The 22,531-nt window shown below is 43.9% G+C and overlaps 1 protein-coding gene across 1 annotated transcript in view; it reads right to left on the bottom strand.

Moving 5' to 3' along the window:
- Window positions 1-22,531, bottom strand: part of MAML2 (mastermind like transcriptional coactivator 2) — a 337,243-nt gene that overhangs the window by 311,204 nt on the left and 3,508 nt on the right. The window lies entirely within an intron of this gene.

The following is a 22,531-nucleotide window of genomic DNA, read 5'->3' as shown; positions in this document are numbered from 1 at the left end:
ATTTCCCTTTTTTTCAAGCTTCTTTCCTCATCTGTCAAGTGCTGCCCAATGCTCTGTGGCACGAAGTCTCTGTTTCATTGCCCCACCTTGGCCTAGCCTCTCAGAAATTGCCCCATTCTTCAAACTGACTTCTCTCCTTCCTCTTTTCAAGTCTGTCTTCCTCCCAATAAAGACTCCTCTCTCCTGCCGATGGTTTCTGCTACTGTTTAATTGAAAAGCAACCCTAACAGATCCTATTAGGCTTTGGTGCATTCATTCATTCAATAAATATTTACAGAGCCCCATCCTGTCTCAGGTGTTTTTAGGAAGTGATCTAGATGTTTGGGATAGATTCGTGAATAAAAGACAGTAAAATAGCTGGCCTCATGCAGGCCCTCATACGTTATGGAAAAGGCAGGTATTTGGGCCCTATGCCAGAAATGTCGATTTTCAAGGTCTGAGACAGGACCCTTGGACCTGCAGTTCATGAAACACTCCAGGTGATTCTGCTGCCTGAACCAGGCGATCTGTATACCCTGAAAACATGCTCTGAAGTCCTCTGACTAGGAGCACACAGCAATTCACCCAGTTTTTCTTTTTTTTCTTTTTTTTTTAACTTGCTTGTTTTCTTCCCACAGTGGGGTCTTTGGGGGCAGGTGTGAGATACAAAAAGCAAAGGAAAAAACTTGAGGCAAACTGAAGCAGAACTTTATGAAGAAAGGACACTTTCTAAGGTCTTCTGGGACCAGTTCTGCGGAGGAGATCTTGCTCAGCTTTGCCCTAGCTGACGAGCTTTAAAGATGAAAATGAATGCCACAGAAGGGCACGGAGTCAAAGGTGACCTCGTACCCCACCCAGCCACAGAGCTGCTGGCTAGAGCATGTGACCCGCTAGGCCCCAAAACGGAGTCTTTCTGGATCACTTCAAAGACAACACCTTTAACTCTGAGTGGTAGTTTGGAATCATTTTTATGTCATCTTGCTATCCCCCCTCATGTCATCTTGCTATCCCCCCTCTTTCCTCATAAAAGCAAGACCAGTTTGTGTAACATTTCCTCATACCACAGATTTTTTCCTGAAGCCTCACCCACCCCCAGACAATGACAGCCTCCTTCCCGTGGGCTGGTGACCAGAGCCGTATCTAAGAGGCATACTGAGCATTCCGCACAGGGTACTGTCACCGTCTTCTCTTTGTTTCAACTCCTGCTACGATAACCTAAGCCACAGGCAAACAGGGCAGCGGGGCAGATGATTTCAACCTTTTCCTCCCTTTTCCAAGATGCCTCCCAAATTCTTGCCCCGTGTCAACTTTTCATTATTCTGTCGAGAAGATAACGGAGACCCATTTTGTACCCAGAATAAATATTTGGCACGGTATGGTCCACAAGGGGAAGTTGCCAGAGGAGTGGCCGGGGCAGGCATGGTTCCATCCCAGCCCCCCGACGTCCAGACTAGAGGCCAGAGGACAAACCAAGTCAGCAATCTGAGCTGGAAGCAGGTGTCACAGCAACCAGGGAGAAACTGGGTTCTTATTCATAACTGAAAGGACCAAACACGTGTCCTACTTAAAACAACAGGTGCCAATTCTAGAAGTTCTATCAGAGTACATAGGGGGCACTAGGAAGCTTCCAAAATATATGGTATGGGGTCCCTAACCTATTTTCGACAACCTGGGCCACCTTCCTCAGTCCTACCAGGTATATTATAAAGGACATTCTCAACCAGACAGGTTTGGCCCCCCCCCCCCAGGGAAAACTGGCAACATCCGACCCTGGTCATGGCCTGGTGCCGTATGTATAGAAGGTGCTGAATAAACATTTATTGAAAGGATAAGGGGCGAAATGGTACCAAGGGATGTTCTTGGAAAAACGTGGTTGCCCTTGTTACAAAATGCAAAGATTGGAAATGATATCCCCAAACACTCCCTGAGTAACCCATTATGATTATTTATGTATTTATATATTTCATCTAATATATATATGTTTATATGAATATATTCATGTTTCATCTAATTTAATTCACACTTATATTTTCATTTAGCCTACTACCTCTTGGGATTAGATTTCCCACAAGCTTACTATTTATTGTATAAAGTAGAACTACCTTTTATTTGTCATGGTCAAATCAAACTTCAAATTTAAACTAGGCCTTGTACCTAGGATCTTGTGAATGGCTTCCATGCTTCTAGTTCTTTCATATACCCTTTTAAGATTTTGTTCCTTTGAAATCACAAAGTTTTAGAGTGCCAGGGTGGCTCAGTTGGTTAAGCATCTGGCTTTGGCTCAGGTCATGATCCCAGGGTCCTGGGATCAAGCCCCGTGTCGGGCTCCCTGCTCAGCGGGGAGCCTGCTTCTCCCTCTCCCTACACCGCCCCCCCCACCCTGCTCGTGCTGTCTCTCTCTCACACAAATAAATAAAATCTTTAAAAAAAAAAACAAATAAAAAAGTTTTAATGTTTTTGGTTTATCTTCATGTAGACATTCACTCACCTACTCTGACAGGTCAGAATGACTCACTCTCTTCCTTCCTGGTACCCAGGAGGCCCAAGAAAGAAGAGAGCAATCTGACACGTTCCTAAGGACATCTGGCGTAAAGCCTCCCTGTCACCCTGAGCTGGGCTGTGCATCTTGTCCTAAGTGTCAGCATGCACTATGGGGCCGGCTGTGAGAAAATCTATGGTCCTGTTGATGCAAACTTTAGTTTCATACAACCCAGCTCCAGAACTCCTTTCCTCCCCATCGTCAGATCATCAGTTACATATGTTAGCCGTGAAGGCAGCTGAAAGCACCCGTAAACTGTGAGGTACCAGTGTTCTAGCACATGGACCCAGCCTGGCTCTCACCCGGGCAAGAGAAGGCCTGGAAAACAGAATGAAAGGATCTCTGGTTCCTTGAATTTCAGTTTGGGTGAGTGAGTCTCTAGTTGCACACTCCTGCAATTTCCTTCCATGTCATGTTCTAGAAGGATGAATTTGTTTGGAAAATAAGCAGGTATTCCTGACACTTCTTCTTCATACCCTATCCTGTGGAACACAGGAAGTCACGGTACTTGTTCACTCAACAAATGAGCAACCGGTATGCGCAAACGCTGGGCTGGGTACCGCGGGTACTCTGGTGAGGAAGAGAGCAAAATGGATTTCTGTTCTAAAGAGGGGGAGGGACCAAGATGGGCAAAAAATAGGTAAATAAATAAAGGCAGGGCAAATTGTAGTAAGTGTAAAGAAAACAATAAGAGAAACCTCTTTAGAAGAGGCAGTTAGTCAGGCTGTCATTTAAGCTGAGATGTAAAAATTAAGCAGGAGCCTGCCAGGTGACGAGTTAGAGAAGTAACATGAGACAGGGCTCTTCGGGAGGAAAGACCTTGATTCATGCAGGGACCTGGGTGCTCCACACGGGGCTGGAGTAGAGTAGGCAAGGCCACGGTGGCTTGAAACGCGGAACAGGACACAGTCTGTGAAGGAAGGACTTACAGACATGAATGAGTTCGGATTCTAAACACAACGGGAGGCCACTTCAGTTTTAAGCAGGGGTATGATGTGAACAACTTTATATAGTAAGAAGGCAACATTCGCTGTTCTACTTGGCATGTACTAAATGGGAGCCAGGGTAGGCGGCTGTTGCGTCAGTCGAGGGGCGAGCGGGTACTGACCTGGGCCAAGGTAGTGATCAGACAGGGGATTCAAGCTACGTCTTGAGATGGAATTAAAAATGAATCCAACAGACACAGAAGGTCAGTTAGACAACCCGTCTTCTGCTGGGGCTCCAAGCCCCCTGCACCCCGGTGGGCAGTCACCATCATTTCCGAGGTAAGCCCTCAGTGTCTCGGCATTCATTATCTTCCCAAGCCCTCTGGTTCTACTTGTCCTTCAGCCTCAGGCCTGCATTCCACACATATTCCTGGGTGTCCTGTTCCTGCTTGCGCTCTGATATGGTGCCTGTGGAAAGGAGCAAACTATTCCAGCCAGGTCGCACATGAAGTCGGCAGATTTACCACAGAATGGAAGGTGCATCCTGGCAAAGCTCTGCTTTTGTGCCTTCTAGAGCACCCAGAAGTCACGTGGGAGTACCCTGAGAGTTCTGAAACACCTACGGTTCAGTATCTTCAAAGCTCAAAGGTTGTGTTTCCTATCTGACCTCCACAAATGTCTAAAATGTTTAAGCCAAGATGATTTCAAAACTTTCCAAGACTTGGAGTTACCCCCAAGTCTGTGTCTCCAAATGTGGCCTGAGGATCTTCTATAGAAATCCCCAAACTCCAGAGCTCCTGAATTTCTGCCAGGGGAGCCCAGCAATTTAGCACACTCCCCAGTGACTACTATATACAGTAATGTTTGAGAACCAAAGCCCCAGAAGCTGCAAATATCTTCTCTTAATAAAAACAATGTGATGTGTTAACTTGATTAAGGTAGAAAATTGTTAAAGAGTTCAGAGAGGAAAAGAAATGTTTCCTGGGACCTTCTTTTTTTGCTTGTTTTTTTATTGTTCTAAGTGCTATGTGCTTCTCACGGGCTGGTATATCATTCCATCCTCTCTATGAACGGGCCTAGATCGGTTTAAAAAAATACCATCCGTCGAGGTCACAGAGCCAACAACGTTACGGCCAGGATTCAAACTCAGGATTGCTCGTCTTCAAAGCATCTGTGCCTTCCTCCCCAGCCCTCCTCCACCCTTGTGTCCTTAGAATGCTTTTCCTCTTAACTAATTCAGAGCCCATGGCTCCCTGGAAATTGGTCACATTTGTTCATTTCTTCCAATGAGTCGAGGGATTATATGTCAGCCATGCACACACTTCCTGCCCAATGGAGGCAAAGGGAAATTAGGAGAAGATATATATACATAAACATATCATATATTTATATATATATATATACACACATACATAAACATATCATGTTTTTATATGTGTGTATATATGTATATACACACACACACATATATATAATGTGTGTATATACATATAATCTAAAATGCACAGAGCTCCAAACTACCAGGTATCTCTAAAAATATACTGCCCCGCCCCCCACCAAAACATACCCCTGGCTCAGTTTGTATATTCTTTCTGGGGCTGGTGGTACGAGCGTCCCTACGCCGTCACCACCAATTTCTCTAATGGTACCACTCCAGGAAGGAAGATGAGAGAGGAGCCGAGAGCGGGGCCACAGGCTTCCCGGCCTCGGGAAGGCAGGCACCCCCTTGGCAGGAAGCAGCTGCCTGCTCAGTGCTGGGCCGAGGAAAATCATGGGCCTTTCTGGCTCAGGTGCCTGGGGCTGACCGATGAAGGCAGAAACCCCAGAGCGCATGCATCTTTCCTCTCCAGACCCCTCTCCGACAGAGGACTTAGCTAAATACTGCAACAGGAACAGCATTAGTAGGAAACCACCAGGTAGATATTGAAAGCACTTTTACACATCTGTCTCGGATGGTTTAGTTTGAGTTGAACGAGAGGTCATTTCCGGTAGCATCTCTGGTAAGGGCCAGTCAGATGCCGTCAGAAATGAAGAAAAGGCAGGTAAAACTGAGTGGTATCTATGTAGCAAATCCTATGGTAAGTGCTTTCAGTCGTTTACTGCTTACGACTTCAAGATACGTGCTCCTGTTCGCACCGTTGTACAGAGACTCCGAGGATTCACACAAGAGGCCCAGGTAACACAGTGAGAAAGCAGGAGGGTTCTGACTCAAATCCAGGAGGGTCGACTCCCAAACCTTAATTCTTAAGTAATGGACTTTACTTCCCTTAATTCTTATGTAATGGACTTTACTTCCTCACTTAGCTATCAAAGACAGAGAAGTAATCATTTAAGACAGTTAACAGAAGAATGTAATCACTGGAGAGATTGTATTGTTACTAGTCTTTTAAAAAGCCTCCCCTTATTCTTGCAGATAAGGAAAATAGCCCTCCCGGTTTCCTGCTGAAGTTGGTCAAATGCAAGCCAACGTGAAACAATGGTTTGAGGTCCATGTACTTACCCTAATCACGTGGGCCCCCTGACCCACGGCATTTGTTACATGAAAAGCAAACTATACAACAGAATATAAGACTCATGAGGGTGAGGATCCTTGTTTTACTCCCCGATGTATCCTAAGTGCCTGGAACAGTGCCTGGTACGTAGCTGACAATAAATACATGTGAAATGAATGGATGGCCTAATTTTAGAGTAGTCAGTGGTATAACCTTCCTCAAAATCACAGTAGGGGACATAGTAACCTGGGCTACTGGCCAGTGTTTATACAGTAATATGTTCAATAGCCTCCAAGATGGCCCCCAATGATACCTACTCCCTGGTGTTCATATCCTTGTTCTTACCCCTCCCACACTGTGTCAGGATTGGCCTATGAAGTCAACAGAGTATGGCAGAAGCAAAGGTTTGTTGTTTCTGAGACTGGGTTGTGAAAGACTGTGGCTTATGTATTGGTTCTCACTCTCTTGGATCACTGTCTCTGGAGGAATCCAGCTGCTGTGACCTGAGAATACATAGGCAGCCTAAGGACAGGCCAAAGTGGCAAGGAACTAAGCCTCTGGCCAACAGCCAACCGACTGCTGCCAACAACCATGTCAATGAACTCAGAAGCAGATCCTCCATCCCTGCTCAAGTCTTGAAGTGACCGCAGCCCCAGCCAATGACTGAGTGCAATCTCCTGAGAGACCTTTCTGAATTCCCCACCCTTAAAAACTGTGAGATAAGAAAAATTTACGGTTTTCAGTGCTATGTTTTGGAGTAATTTGTTATGCATCAACAGATAATACAATTACCATCCAACTTTTGAACAAAAACCGTAATAAGAATTTTTACAGGAAATTCTAAGAGCTCAAGTCTGCAAATTCTTCTCCCTCCTGAAAGTTCTGAAAACATAAATACGTGTTCTTTCTTCTGATGCACTATGGCCCCTTTTCTTTGCTACTCACTGAACAGTCACACACACATGTAACTACAGGAGGGCACAGATGCAGAATTATAGTTCTGTTTATTCTGAAAAAGGTCCAGGGTAGGGAATAGTATCCACCCCCCCCCAAGGGAGGGAAGAAATATTCTTACGATTTTTTTAGGAAAAAAAAAAATCTTCCTGCTGACATGAAATTAATTTTGATTCTATTTTAAATTTTTAGGAACTCACATTCAATAGTGGAGGAAATATAACCCATAAAACAAAACAATTAGGTATGTTTCGGATTGAATAAGCACCACGAAGTCAATGAGCGTATAACAACTCATACATAGAAGGCCAGCCCTGAGACAGAACCAGCTGAGATTTTTCGGAATACGGCCAAGGGCCCAGAGTGGTACCTCACTCAAAAGGAACATTCATCAGGAAGAATTACCAGCTCATCCCACAGAAGCCACAGGGAGCTTTCGGAATGGCCTAGGGAGATAAGAGACATGCAAACTAGGCAAGATGATTTCACAGCATGATGCTTTTCCATCAAATGGCTGTTGTAAGTTAGGTTGTATCTATGGAATACCTGCAGCTCAACAAGGGGGGAGATGAAATGAAATGGAATTAACTCGTTGTCATACCTGATTGGCAAATGTCACCGGTCAATTAATGCCCCACTACAAAACTAACAATGAGGTACAATCAAGGGTCTGATGACATACCAGGAGGCTGAGAGAAGGGAGTCATTATGGAGGGTACTACTTAGAGAATCACCAAAGCCCCAAAGCAGCTCTGTTCAGCTGACCGAACAGTGGAACTTTTAGAATCTTAAATCACAAGAGGAAGATGTCAAAGTTCAACCCCTCCTTTTGAACATTTAAATTCTTGAAACTCCTGTAGGTCACCATCTCCTCAAAAGGTTAATATGTATTCTGTGGCACTTGTCTAAATTCCTCCCAGAGATAAAAGAAATAGACATATTTGTGATAATCTTCCCTTCACCAAATTTCTGAATATATCTCTGTATTTACAAGCCAGTGAGAGTTTGGGATATTATTTACGTTCTCCTAATGGAACTAGTAAAGTCTCCAGAATGAAGAGTGCCCAGGAGATGTGTCTATAGAACACTTTTATTCTAAATACAGAAGACTTTTAGGGCATAAACAATTTCCTCAGCATACTGGACTGCTTCTCTTTGAGCTGTTCTGGTCAATCATGTGTGTAGAAGCCATCGTTCCCTCCATGCGTGTTTGATGGGCATCTGTCAAAGTAAAATGACCTAGCAGTTCCATTTCTTCTCCGCCTCAATTACCAGTATGACTGGACCATCAAATTAAGCAACTAAATGCCAAATTTTCTTTTTTTAGATCATGCATAGTTTTGAGTTAGATGAGTGGAAAAACAGTACTGAGGTCTGAGCTTTTTTTTTTTTTTTAATAACAACTTTTCAACAGTTAAACTGCTCTTGGTAAATATGAGTAAAGAAAGTGAGCCCCAGTCCCAGCACATGTTTACAACTAAGTTAAAGGCTCTTAAAAATAGGGTGTTTGATGGTCCACTGCCAAAATATGAGCTCTAGCAGCCTGGAGTGCACAGCTAATAATAAAGAGTCAGTGTTGCTATGAAAATCCCCCCGACGAAGCTCCAATTCAGCTTTATCCTTTTCACCAAAAGGTTCCCCACAATGACACGGAGACATAAATTTGGAGTTCGAGGTCAAGGTGGGAGGGGAGGAAGCCTCAAAATGGTAGGAGGTCGCTGAAAAACAAAGTAACAAATCGCTGGACTGGGCTCAAAACTAAAGTGCAAAACAGAACAAAAAGAGTTCAGCTGCTGCTAGAGGACCGCTTGCCTTTGAGAAAAAAGGAAAATGCTTAGATAGCTAACAAAATAAGTAACAGAAGTCCAAGGTGAAGGAAATATGTTAGGCATGAAGAAAGCTACGTGTGCTTTCTGTTCAGATTCCTGAAACCAGAATGAACGGATACACAAAGAAAGGAAACACTTGGATCTCCTAGAACTGGTTGCTCTGTGTAGAGTGAAGAATTGCACTAGGCCTAGTTTCAGTGGATTCTTCGTCCTGCCACCACAAGCCTCACCGTCAGGTTCTTTGGCCCTTGAGTGTTTGGAGAACCTGACAACTATGGTATTTGTCCACACTGCCCATGCATATATGCCAGCACACAAAACTTGGCATTTAACTCAGAGAACTGACATACTCAGGATGCTCTATCACTTACCTTCTAGGGTAAAAGGAAGCTATTGATGAGAAAGTACTTTCCAGGAGAGCATAGAACTTGTCTTAATTGCTACTCTATTTTGGCACCTAAAATGGGGCTGGGACATCATACCTCAACACATATTTGCTAAATTTTTTTTCGAAGGCAGCTATCACAGAATTTGACTCCCAAAAGAAAGTTCTGGTGATCTCACATTTGGGGCATCATTTTCCCATTTCTACACTGTTTCTGTCTCTGCTTCTACCAAAAAATGGACTTCCCTCAGAATACTGATCATAAGTTTCCACAGAAGAAGGGCTTAGGGGCAATCTGGGTGCAAGTTAGGGAGGGAATGAAGCTGACTTTGCACTTCACTTTACAAAATACTGAAAAAAAAAATTCAGTCACCTTCTCCCTGAGCTCTCAGAACAGAGGTTATAATGTCTTCAAGGAATGTACCGTCTTTAAGGCACTTACAACCTAAAGCTACAATGTATTTAACCTATTCAAAACTAACTTCATAAAGTGGTGTCATCAGATCTTGGTGTATTCCTTCATGGAATGAGTTAACATTTCACCAGGAATCTCTCTTCAAGATCCCCCAGATTTGGATTCCTGGTCCTGAAGAATCCATTCCAGGGGCCTGTCAGCCATGTTGCCTTCTCTCTGCCCAGAGCAGATATCAATAATGAACCACCATGGCCCTCTTCCCACCAAGCTTGGATATCACCTTAGAACCCTCCTCACAGCCCTCCAGGGGGTTACTACCAACCTCCCTTGGCGTGCAAGTCAAAACCTATTTGTCACTCACAGACCCTACATGTTCCAGTGTGTTCCACCTCTTGAAAACCAGGAGGCTGGAAACGGTCTCAAAGAGGAATCTGTAGCCCCTAGGCATTCACTCTGAATTTCATCTGCACCTCAGACAATGAGTTAGCGCTAATCACTACTGACTTTCAAATGCCTTGTTGCACTTGGGGTTCCAAACCCAGGCCTGAGTCATGTGTGAGCTGAAGTCTGATATTACCTGTGTCATGACCTTCTCCTATATGCAGTAGGAAACTAAACATACTAAACACATGGGCAGTGGCATCATCCTGCTTTGTTCAAATCCTGACTCCACCACTCGTGGCTGAGTGACCTGGGCATGTGCCTTCCTCATCTGTCAAATGGAAATAAGATTGTACCTACTTCATCATGTGATTATGAGGACACTTGAGTTCATATTCTAAAAACGCTTAGAAGAGTCCCTGACATGTTAAACACTTAATGACTGTGATTTAAAAACAAAACAAACACTGAACCAAAAGGCTCTCTTGAAGAGCAGCGTCTCACTTCAGGTGAATGGTACGTTTAGTCACAGAAATAGAAAGGATTGGAGTCCTTCAAAACTTCATGCTCCCCACAGTTTAATTTCAACAAACATTTACTTACTAGGTATCTGGCACTGTTGCAAGCCCTAGAAATACAAAGATAAATAAGATATATTCCACTTTGAAGCAAAATCCCATCAATTACGAACTGCTGCATTTTCTCCGGGTAATGAGAAAACCCCCATCAGCATGAAAAACAGATTCAACTTGGATCTGAATGGATTCAAAAATCACTTTTCAGCAAAGAGCTGCAGTTCTCTCCCTTAAGTTCCATCTAAGATACTCATTCCAAAATAAGCAAGAGCACTGAGAAAAACTTAGACCAATCTCGGTTACAGAGGCAAAGCTGCTTCTTTGATTCCAGATCAAGTTTCTATTCATAACAACCTTCGAGCCCTCTCTCCCAAGATCTATGAGTTGGCTCACTAGATCCACAAGAAATACGGGTAGCAAATTGTGGGCTTTCCTAAATTAAAAAAAGCTCTCTTGCCTTGCCTTGTATTCATTTTTACAAATTAATAAATTTTTAAAAAGAAAAAAACCCCAAAAACAAGACTCCCTTTTTTCAGCCTCCCTTATTCTAGATTTGATGTGCCCCGGGTGCTTGACATCCTCATTCCATTCATGATTGACATTCTTTCTGGGAGAGTCATGGCTTCAAATCATGTGTGGGTATGCTCCTGGAAGCGCAAGACATTCAGTGCCCTCACCGTAGATGCAAATTCAGTGATGTATTTGGGGCTCAGCTCCTCCACTCCGTCAGCTGTGCGCCCTGCACAGACAGGCCCAGGGGTCAGGAGGGTGCATCTCTGCTCACCAGCAGAGTTAGTGTGGGCCAGTTTGAGTTCCTTTACCAGTCTCTAAAATGGAAATAATAATGCCCCAGAGAACAAACTGAGATGATGAGTGCGTCCATACTTTGTAAACTGCAAATTTGTTATTCAAAAGTAAGATATTATTAGCATTTCTCAACTTCTCCGAGTCTGTTTCCCATATGTAAAATTTTAAAAAGCTACACTTGCCGGGCGCCTGGGTGGCTCAGTCGTTAAGCGTCTGCCTTCGGCTCAGGTCATGATCCCAGGGTCCTGGGATCGAGCCCCACATCAGGCTCCCTGCTCGGCGGGAAGCCTGCTTCTCCCTCTCCCACTCCCCCTGCTTGTGTTCCTGCTCTTGCTATCTCTCTCTCTGTCAAATAAATAAATAAAATCTTTAAAAAAAAAAAAAAAAGCTACACTTGCCTTATTTATGTTTTTAGAGTGGGGAAGGCAGAGGGAGAGGGAGAGAGAGAACCCTAAGCAGGCTCCCCACCCAGCGCTGAGCCCAACAGGGGGCTCGATCTCACGACCCTGAGATCATGACCTAAGCCGAAATCAAGAATCGGACGCTTAACCGACAGAACCACACAGGCACCCTGTCCACTTGCCTTATTTATAGCATAGGGTTTCCGTGCAGGCAATATGGGTTGCGTACATGTAAGAGGGTATTATGACGATGACTGCAAATTACACTTACTGCTTTGGCCTGCCCCCGGGAGAACCTACTGTCCTCTACCTCCTTTTGGTCCTGATGCTAATTTCCTATTTGTTTTCTATTGCAAAGGAGGGGCAGTATTCTTCTTTTCCCCCAAGGTTGCCTTTCCGTAGTTTCTCTTTAATTCTCAAATCTCAGTGACTTCTAACAAAACGATCACAACAGCTCCAAAGCACAGACGATGCTGACATGACCACCTCCCTCCCCAGGAGCATCGGAACCGCATTTTGCACAGACTGGCCGGAGCGGACCACAGTGCAGGCAGCTGTCCAAGCACCGGCAAAGGAGCCCATCTCCTATTCTGAGGGTAGCTGTTTGTTTATGCTTATCACTTTCTACTTCCTGAAGTGTTTCCCAGATTTGCTTCCGTTTAATTAATCCAAATCAATCTCCAATCAGCCGCTTGAAGGAACAAAGAGCTGTGCGCTGTATCATTAGTTAAATTTATCTCATTCCTTTGTTTTACGCTCTGTCCTCCCCCGCCCGCCATGAAAATGTAAACTCCATCAAATAAGAACTTTGTCTCTCTGTCTCTCCTGTGCGGCGCAAGGGACTAACGCAGGACCCAGCATACAGCAGTCGCTCGGTATATGTAACTTCTCCATCATCCTTGTCCTTGTACCAATGTTTTCTACCTAGGAGAGGCTGGGCTTTGGAATTTCAATCTGGGAAAAATCTTAAATGATCATCACACTCTTGTGTCTTTCAAATGGCTGTAGCACTAGAACCATGTTTTTAATCACATTAAAGCATATCTATACCTATACCCATAAATATGGCTCTCTCTATATATATACTTCAGTGTGATTAAAAACGTGCTGTTTTATATGTATAAAATGCATAATCCAACAGGAGGTGGGGACTTCGGAGGCCCACCACGCATTCTTCGTTCTCTCTTTCATACCTCCGTTCCTGAAAGACTCATAAGACATCTCTAGTTTCGGGCACCGGGTGGCTCAGTCAGTCAAGCGTCTGCCTTTGGCTCATGTCATGATCCCAGAGTCCTGGGATGGAGCCCCGCATCGGGCTCCCTACTCGGTGGAGAGCCTGCTTCTCTCTCTGCCCCTCACCCCGCTCATGCTCGCTCTCTCTTTCTCTCAAACAAAATCTTAAAAAAAAAAAAGAAAAGAAAGAAAGAAAGACATCTCTAGTTTCAAAGCCATTGATATGATCATTCATTCAACAAATATTTACTGTGGATCCAAAATGCTCCAGGAACTGCTAAGGGCTGGGGCACATGTAGTGAACAAGACTGACAAGCTTCCTGGTCTCACAGAGCTTGCGTTCCAGTGGGGAAAGATAGGAAATGCACCAGCAAACAAGGAGTGACATAAATTCAGATGGTGAGAAAAGTTATGAAGACAACACCTCTGTAGTGATAGGGGAGGAGGAGAGAGAAAGAGAGATCAACCGTGTGTATACGTGAGTTAGGATAGCCAGGAAGGTCTCTCCAAGCAGGTGATATTTGAGCTGAATCCTGTATGACAAGAACAGTCCAACCAAGCAAAGTGCTGTGGAATCCAACATTTCTGGGTTGCAGATGGGGAAACTAAGCAGCAAAGGAGGGGTGACTGGCCACAAGGTCATTCTTTTAGCTAGCAGTAAAACTTGGACCAGAATGGAGGTGCCTTGTCACTCTACACTTAGCGCTGTGATACAATGTTCTCTTTCTTAGTTTCTGCAACTTGGCATACTCTTGTCTTCTGGAGCAATTTCCTTTAAAACTGATCTTCTTTCCCATACTTTTTAATGTGTTTCTTCATTCTGTGTTCTTGGTAAGTCACCCACTAACCAATTTGTGTCCATATACTAAAAATAATCATGGTAAAAAAGGGTGTATGTGTGTGGGGGGGGTGTGTGCATATGCACGTGTGTGATGGGGACCTGGGGTACGTTTTCTAAGCAAAAGTAAGACTCGATCTATTGGAAAAAAGGCAACTTGACTTCCTTATCTTAGTATTTTTAAAAAGAAAAAGCAATGTTGCATAGCATAATACCAAGACATTTTCATCTAAAAAAAAAAATCTTAGAAGAAAAGCTAAGGAGTTTAAAAGTTACTAGACAAAATCACCATCTCTAAGGCTCTAATCTAACAGACAATGAAGCTGAGTGTGTCTACCCCTGGAAACAAAATGGAATGACAGCCACAACCAAATGACCCTCTTGGCTTCCTGCTAGTTTCATCTTGTTTTGTGAAAGAAAATGTACCGGACTGGCCTGGAGCCCAAGATGGGATCCACAGACCCCAAAGATTCTAGGAATCATAAAGATGCAATTTGCAGAGCTGTGCTCTAACTAAATCAAGAGACAGGGAGGGAGGGAATGATGCTATCAAAGAAATCCTCTAGATTTAATATTTGGTTGGGTACATTTTCCTCTGTTGATTTGTTTGGAGCAGATCCTGTGCATTCCTTTTTTTTCCAGTTCTATTAAATCCCTAAACAGATCTGAGTTTTAAGGGCTTAGGGCTGCCCTTGGGAAATAGGTGATTACACTCTCTGCTTAGGGTTTTAGTGATAAGAAGAAAAAAAAAGAGGCAGTGGATTGAATTCCCCTCCCCCAGACCAATTTCTCAGTGACTCTCTTTTGTGTTCCTCTTGAAAGCAGAAACATATTTTTAAAATGAAGTGGTGACACGTATAAAATCCCACCCATTAATCTGCACTTTTCAGTTGTGTGTATACGAGAGAGACAGACAGACTAGTCAATACCTAAGGAAGGCAGGCTCCGTAAGAGTCTTTTCCTTTGCATTTCACATTTTATATTTCATGAATTATTTCACAAGGGTACTCATTCGGGAATCTTCTTCACCCACAGAAATGTTCCAAGTGTAGCTGGGATAATCTAGGCAAACAAAAACAGTACTTCCTCTAAAAAGAAATTTAATGAATCAAACTCTAGGCCTACAACTGTTTTTCATACTGGAACCCTAAGCTCCAACAAATAGGGTCAGCGACGGAGTGATTTGTTCCTGACTCCCAGGAAGAGTGTTAGGCACTTAATAGGGCTGTGCACTCGGCCTTTGCCACAGCTGGACCTTGCTCCCAAGATTACTTCAGACCCTCCTCACTAGTATTTCCTTTAAAAAAAACAAAACACCCTCCCCCTTGTCACCTTTCCTTCTTTCAGTTCTTCCTAACAGATACATTTAAAGGAGACACTGAAATGTGAAAAGCAAAAGTGAAATACCAGGGAACTTATTCAAAGTGTATCCACCCAAAAGGGGCCTCTGAGGTGATCCAAGCCACTCACCAGGTGTCCCGTATTGTTTTTCCAAGAAGGAAAGTGAGTACCAAGGAGGTAAAAGGACTGGCTAAGTTACCTGACTAGTTAGTATCACTAGGACCTTCAACATCTAATTCCTAGGCCAGGACTCTCTGACCGTATCGCTGGTAAGTATAGTAAGTAGAATATAGTGCCACTCTACCATGTCCTCTTTGTTTATTCACTTATTGGGAAGTGTAAGGTGGGAAGAATGAGGGACTGGGAATAATGTGCTACAAAAAAAAAAAAGAAAAGGTGAGTTCAGAAACACGGCTCTTCAAGATGGAACATGCTTACCTTTTCCCCTGCACGCTGTTGGAGCTAGCAAAGTCTTCTGTGACCTCGAAGATCGAATGCAATTACATTGCCCATCTATATTTGCTATGCTGTTTGACTCTCCCAAGGGCAGCATAGCAGTACAAGGGGGAGTGACATCTTTATGAGGTTAACCCTTTTCTATTTTAAGGGGAGACTACCGAAGGCAGATGTGTTCCCTAGAGCGTAATAAGAATGCTGGAAATTTGGTAGTTAGGAGGAATGACAGCACCAGGCCATCATCCAGGAGGGAAAAAATAAATTGCTGTTCGGAGGACCGGCAAGCTGGGAGAGCCTCTAAGGATGTTGATGCACATGAAGTGAGAGTGATAAAGATGACAAAGGGAGATGACAAAGGAAGGGGGGCTCAAATCAGAGCCCAGGGAGAAGGGACAAAGGAGCAAGCAAGGAAAGGAATGTTTGTGAAGCTTCCCCACGGGCCAGACCACACACTAGCTGCTCCCGCGTATTATCTCATTTAATCCTCGCAAGCTTTGGCACAGTTTCTACCACCATAAAAAGCAGAAAATGAGTCTCGGAGATGTTAAGTAACCAGCGCTGGGGAAGCCATCACCCCTGCTAAGGTTTCCCAGCTTGGATTCGCTTAACCTTTGCTAAGTTACAAACCACCCCAGACCACCCCAAAAACTTATTGCCTGCAAATCATGATGTGATGTTTCCCATGATTCTCTAGGTTGGCGGGATGGTTCCTCTGCTGACTTCACGGGGGCTCACTCACTCGTGTGGCTCACGGAGTTGGAGGATGGGCTGGCACGAGCTGGCCTCACTCTCGTGGTGGCAGCTGGAGCTGGTCAGTGACAGGGGTACCCTGGTCCTCTGCATGTGGACACTCATCCTCCAGCTGGCTACACCACCTCCTTTATATGGTGGTCTCAGTGCTCCGAAGAGCTTCTTTTTCTTAACCACTTTATTGAGCTATGATTGACATATAAAAACCTGTTCGTATTTAATACATACAACTCTGTAACTCTGGGGATAAGTGTACATCCGTGAAACTACCACCATCACCAAGGCCATAACCACACCTATCACTTCCCAAAGTTTTCTCCTGCCCTAGTAAAAATAATTTTTACTATTATCTGTGGTAAGAACACTTAACATAAGACTTTCCCTCTTAACAAATATTAAGTCAAGGAGGGCTTCTTGGGATGCCTGGACTCAGTCAGTTAAGCGTCTGCCTTTGGCTCAGGTCATGATCCCAGGGTCCTGGGATTGAGCCCCACATTGGGCTCCCTGCTCAGTGGGGAGCCTGCTTCTCCCTCTGCCCCTCCCCCTGCTTGTGCTCTCTCTCTCTCTGACAAATAAGTATATAAAAATCTTTTAAATAAATAAATAAATCTTTTTTTAAAAGTCCTTAATAAAAGGACAACTCTTAATAACCCAGAATAGAAAACTTGGGTTCTAGTCCAGCCTCTACTACTCTTTTAAATGGCCTTTAATTTTTTCATCTGTCAGTAAAGAATTTGGTCTGTTTTCTAAGGGCTTATGCTACTCCATAAATTGATAGAATAGTGTCCTATTTTCAGATCAGTATGAACCAGCCCTCTTGGGGGCTGGGCAGGATGGAGATGAGAGATAACTAGAAATGAGACGGCTTGTATTTAACATACTCCCTTTCATTGCTGTGGGTACAGAATTTGGGAGGCAGTGAGTAAAGGAATTACTCCTTCCCATGGTTGGTTAAAATCTTCCATGATCTGGGTGCCGCTCTGACCATTTCCATTTATTCTATGCTAAGCCAGCGTGGGTCCCTCAGCATTATACCAAGGATTAGAGTACCAGTCCTTGCTCTACGGGCTTCTAGACCTGGTTAGGCGTAACAACTCCTATGCAACACACACTCACACCAGCTAAGCAGACAGGAGGTGAAAAGGCTCCTGAGCTGGTCTCTTCCTGAGGGAAATGCTTAGCTGGGAGCTCTCTCAGAAAGATATTGTTGCCTCGTCTATGGAAGATCAAGTTCCCAAGGAGAAAACTAATGTTTAATTTAGCACAAAGACAGTTCAGAATCTCTCTCTGGGGGACCGAGCCTGCAAACAGATCCACATGCAAAGAATCTAAGCGCGGAGAGCACAGTGCATGTAAATACTGTTATTTGCCCATTTTCATAGCCTTTCCTTCAGCAATTTGGGAGGGCCCAACTCTCTAGCCTTCTTTAAAACTTGTGGAGAATATGTGAACATCTCTTTTCATCCTCTCTATAAGGAAATGGAAGAGCTTTGAGTCTTTCACATCTGCCCCTTAGATACATGTAGAAAAGGGTGGAGCTGGCAGCCATAGCAAGCCCATTCCCTATGGTCAGCATCCCAACATCATACCTTCAATCAGAAAGTGTTGGCTTTTCTCCTCTGCCATCTTTTCCATAGGGTACCTTCCCTGTGGCCCTGTGAACATGGACCAAATAGGGGGAAATGTATCCCACTGAAGCTTAGGACAAGTACATGATACGGAACACATCTGCGTTAAAAAGCAAGCAAGCAAGCAAGCAAATCTCAAAGGCCATCTGGAATCACAGCTCCTCATAAGGTTTCTGCTCACGATTTTTTTTTTTTTAATGAAAAGACTTTTGTCAAGTTTATAAACAGGCAAACTCATTTGTTGGGAAGCTAAGTTTACACATCAAGAGAAGACACTTTTGCCCACAGGGCAATTCTTATTTGCACTGGAAGGCCTAGCAAGCCTGGGAAGAGAGGTATGTGTCATTGGTTCTGCTTCTTTTAGTTTCTTTTCTGTGTCTAGCGAGCGTGCTTTTAAAACCATCTCCTTTCCATGCCAAAGGCCATGTCATGCTGTATTAACTCACCGGGAGTAAGGGAAGTGTGTAAATAGCAAGGCATTAAGCAGCTCAAGGGACTTGAAGATAGGTAATACAGAACACTTAGGCAATGCGCTCTGAGAAGAGGCTGCTGGAGGGGAAGTGTATTACTTGTCTTCAAGTGTATGAAGGATTATTATTGCTTTATAGATGCTGACTCCTCCGAGCCTTCCTTGCTCTACCATTTTCCAGGGCTACTGACGTACGCTTGCCAGAGCTTCAGCCCCTCCAGGAGTGGATCAGCCTCACCTGTCCCCCTCACTACTCACCCCAACCCCGTCAGTCGGGCTCCACTCTGTCCCACACCTGACGCTGATACCCGTCTGCCGTCTGCTACCCCATCCCACATTTCCGCGGGCTCCCTCCTCCCAGGCCCTGCTGCTGTCCCGCACAAAGCTGACCCGGGGGCTCTCTCCTACCAACTCCTAACAGCACTCACATTTTGAGCACCTATTGCGTGTCTGGCACTGTGCCGAATGTCCTGTTAAAGAGCAGTAGCTTTGTTTTTCAGATGAAGATACCGATGCCCAAGAAGAATAAAGTTATTTCTCCAAGCTCATAAAGCTAGTAGGTGTGAAGTGGGATCCGAATACAGGTCAAAATATAAAATCTGTGCACTAAATCCTTTCATTTACTATTTCTCTAAGCCTCGGTTTCCTTATTCATGAAGTGGGGCAAGTGTTGCTTACTCATCAGGGTGTTTTGTCTTTTTTTTAAGGTATTATATAAAAAAGTACCTGGGACATTCTAGGGCTCAATAAATATTTATTCCTTTTTTCTTCTGATTTTCTACATCAGTTTTGGTTCATTCCACCTAGTTAGTACTTGCACTGTTCCTTTATCGATGTGGTCTTGATCTGCCCAGCAGACTGGTAAGCGAGCAGGGACTTTGTCGTTAGCTGTATTTCTCCCTATTTTCCCACAGAGCCTGTTAGAGTGTGAGGGAGATTAGCATGAAAATGCAGAAGAAAGAATTTGGAATTGTTTTCATTAAACATGATCCAGCCTATGAACACATATAAGGGCCTGGATTAAAGAACAAGGAAGTAGTAGAATCCACTCAGGATAGCTTCATTGCCATGCATGGCAGAACGGATGATTTTTTAAAATTTCCACCCAGGCTTTCTGAGATTAAATAGCAGCGTGAAAAACAAACACACACAACAACAATTAAAAACAAGAACAGCTAATCACAGCTGCTCTTTTAGTCATATTTAATTATTATGTCTTAGAACATTTGAAAACCCATGTTTGTCTTGGTAACTTATAAAAGGTCTACAGGCGTAGGGAAGCCACACAATATTAAAGTTCAAGGTTCAGAACTCTAAGGTTTGAAAAACATCACCTAACAAGGACATCATTTCAAAGAACACAGATGCCTTCTGTAAACAAACACTGACCCAAACAAGCAAGGCATCTTGCTTGACATAACAGCCCTCGCTGTCGAAGCAAGCTCTCTGTCCATTTTTGATAAAGGATTGTGCCAACTTCTCTCTCCACTTGAACTCTTTTGCCTTTGTGAGATCTTATAATTATATTTACTTGAAAGAAGTAGTAGGAAGGTCCTGGAGAGATAAGAACTCTCCCTTTATTACTTTGTTCTGGAAAACAGAACAAAAATAGGTCAGGTCTTAAGGAAATGATGGCTGCATATATAAATAATGTAAACACTCCTATCACTGTCCTGGGGAGGATATTTATCATGTAGACAGCTACAGACACCCAGATCTGCCCAATGAACTGTTTCTGTTCTCAAACCCCCACTTACAGCTCTCAGATTGTGAACTGTCAATTGGAAACTTGATTATCATCAGTTAAAAATAACCAGGGAACTCTGGCAATGATTTAACTTGTTTGACTTTCTTAAGCTAACAATTAACATTTTAGACTATTGTTGACAAAATATTTAACTTTCCCATGCCATTTGTGCAAACGACTTTTCTAATATTCCTTAGCCGCCCTGGTGGACACTGGTCCGGGCAGGGGCCTGTAAAGGACATGCGCGCAAAGACCCTAAACACTTTCACAACATTGCACATTTTAACTAAGAGTCCCTGGGACCTTCAGGAACACTTAAGCACACTGATACTCAGCCTTATCTTGGCAGGGCTAAATTTGAAATACCAATCCCTCTATTTACAATAAAAGCTATTTCACCATTTAAAACAGACAACTGAAAGCTCAAGTATACTTTAAATCCCTGGAAAAACTGGTATTATGATTCGTTGCTTAGTAGCTTATTATTAGCAATACTAGTAATAATGCCTTGCGTTTCTGCAGTGCTTTACTTTTCCCAACGCCTGGTCGGAAACACACATTCATTTGCTTCTCCCAACAAACTAGGACAGCAATACCGTTCTCTCTGTTTTACAGATGACTGCTAAGTAACTTGTCCTAGGTCACCCAGCTGGTTAGTGATCAAGCAGGCACAGAATCGAGGAGGCAGACTCCTTGTCTGATCTGCTTTCTTTCCTCCACACTACGTTAGAGAAAAGATAATCTCTAAAGCCAAAGATGACTTGGAACCACTGATCTATCCATCCTAGCAACACAGTCTATGCAACAGAAAAAAGAGCTTGTCTCAGGCAAAAGGGAAAGATTAATAATGAACTGCAGAAGCTCTAAACCTTACTGTTCCATGGACCAGCAATTATTCAGTTTCACAGTTCATTCAAAGATTCAAACATACTTCACCAGAAAATGATTTAGTGCCTAAAGCCTGCTCCAAGTGGTTAGAAATGCATATCTGCTCAAAGCCCTATAATCCAGGCCCTCTGAAAGGCCCTGTTCCTGTAGTCTCTGCAGCAATGGGGCTTCCCCTGAACTTGTACTTGAGCTAAACGAAGAAATTGGCTGAGTAAGGGCAGCAGAATTAGGCTCGCAATGTGGAGAGCATTAGAACTGGCTTGGAGGTTATTCTTGCATTATTCTTGAAACTTAGGCTATTGGGAAAAACTCAGACATTATATATTTCTTGCAGTACAACAGCCCTCAAGCCAACGCGATCCCACAGACCAGAAGTTCCCCTGCCATCCACGTTCAAATATTACTGACTCCATACTAGGCATTGTCCTAGCAACTCTGCAGCATACAGGGCTTTCATCTGAGGATGCAGTGCATATTTGATTTTAGATGATCAATATTCTCTCTCTCTCTCTGAAAGGACCTTTATGGCCACTTATGTCATACGGATTAACTATTAAAGTGCTACACTGAACACACCCAGACAGAAATAAATCTGGTTACGGACACAGCAATAAAATTAAGAAAGAATTTTGCCACTCATTCTGCACAAAGACCCCTTTAAATTAATAGTGTTTCTGAAAATAAGAGGAGCCCACGTGAAATAGGACCTGCAGACCTAATGGGCTTGATGAATCACTCCCCAGTGCCCAGGCCTCCCTTCAAACACAATGTTATCAGGTTAATACAGTACTTGCCTCACCATCTCTGAGTACCATGCTGAGTAACAAAGCTCCAAATTTAGAAGCTAAAATGGAGAAGGGAATTTCCAATAACCAAAAGGGGGGTTGGGGACCAACCTGTGCAATGCCACACGTTTCCAGTAAAAAGCAACCATCAGAAATACACTGTTCTTTTTATTCCTCACATGGCCCCTCTCATCATCACTGTGCTCAGAGAGGGGTCTCCTCCAAGGCAACGTTTTAGGAGGTGGCTGGTGGTTGGGAGGGAGAGCTCAGACTCTCCCTTAGAACCTGAGTGGTACAACAGCCACGTCTGGCTTCTGCAGCAGTAAGCCTTCAGTCGGGGGAGGCAGGACCCCGTCCTCTCCCTTACTCCCAGCATGGATGTCGCTATGGTAGTTACAATAACCACTGAAGTTGGTTGGTTTCATTTTGCATCCCAAAGCTCACCGCCCCCCCCCAAAAGAGGCAGCCTCATTTTACTTCCATGTTGGAGAAAAGCAAAAATCAAAAGAACACGGCCGTAAGCAGACATGCCACCTTCCTTGCAGAGGCTGGGATAGGAGTGCCGCCTCCAGTCTCCCAGGCACCCAGGACAGAGATCGGTCTTCTGCACTGAAGAAGGCTGGGCGCCTCGTTCCCTGTATCATCCCCAGAAACACTTACCAGGAGACTGCGAAGCACACAAAGCAGTATTATTGGGAGACTTGCAGACAGAT

Source organism: Phoca vitulina, unplaced genomic scaffold, assembly GCF_004348235.1.
Source record: "Phoca vitulina isolate PV1807 unplaced genomic scaffold, GSC_HSeal_1.0 scaffold34, whole genome shotgun sequence".
Lineage (NCBI taxonomy): Eukaryota > Metazoa > Chordata > Mammalia > Carnivora > Phocidae > Phoca > Phoca vitulina.
The sequence above is the reverse complement of the archived record's forward strand: the minus strand, read 5'-3'. Positions and strand labels throughout refer to the sequence as shown.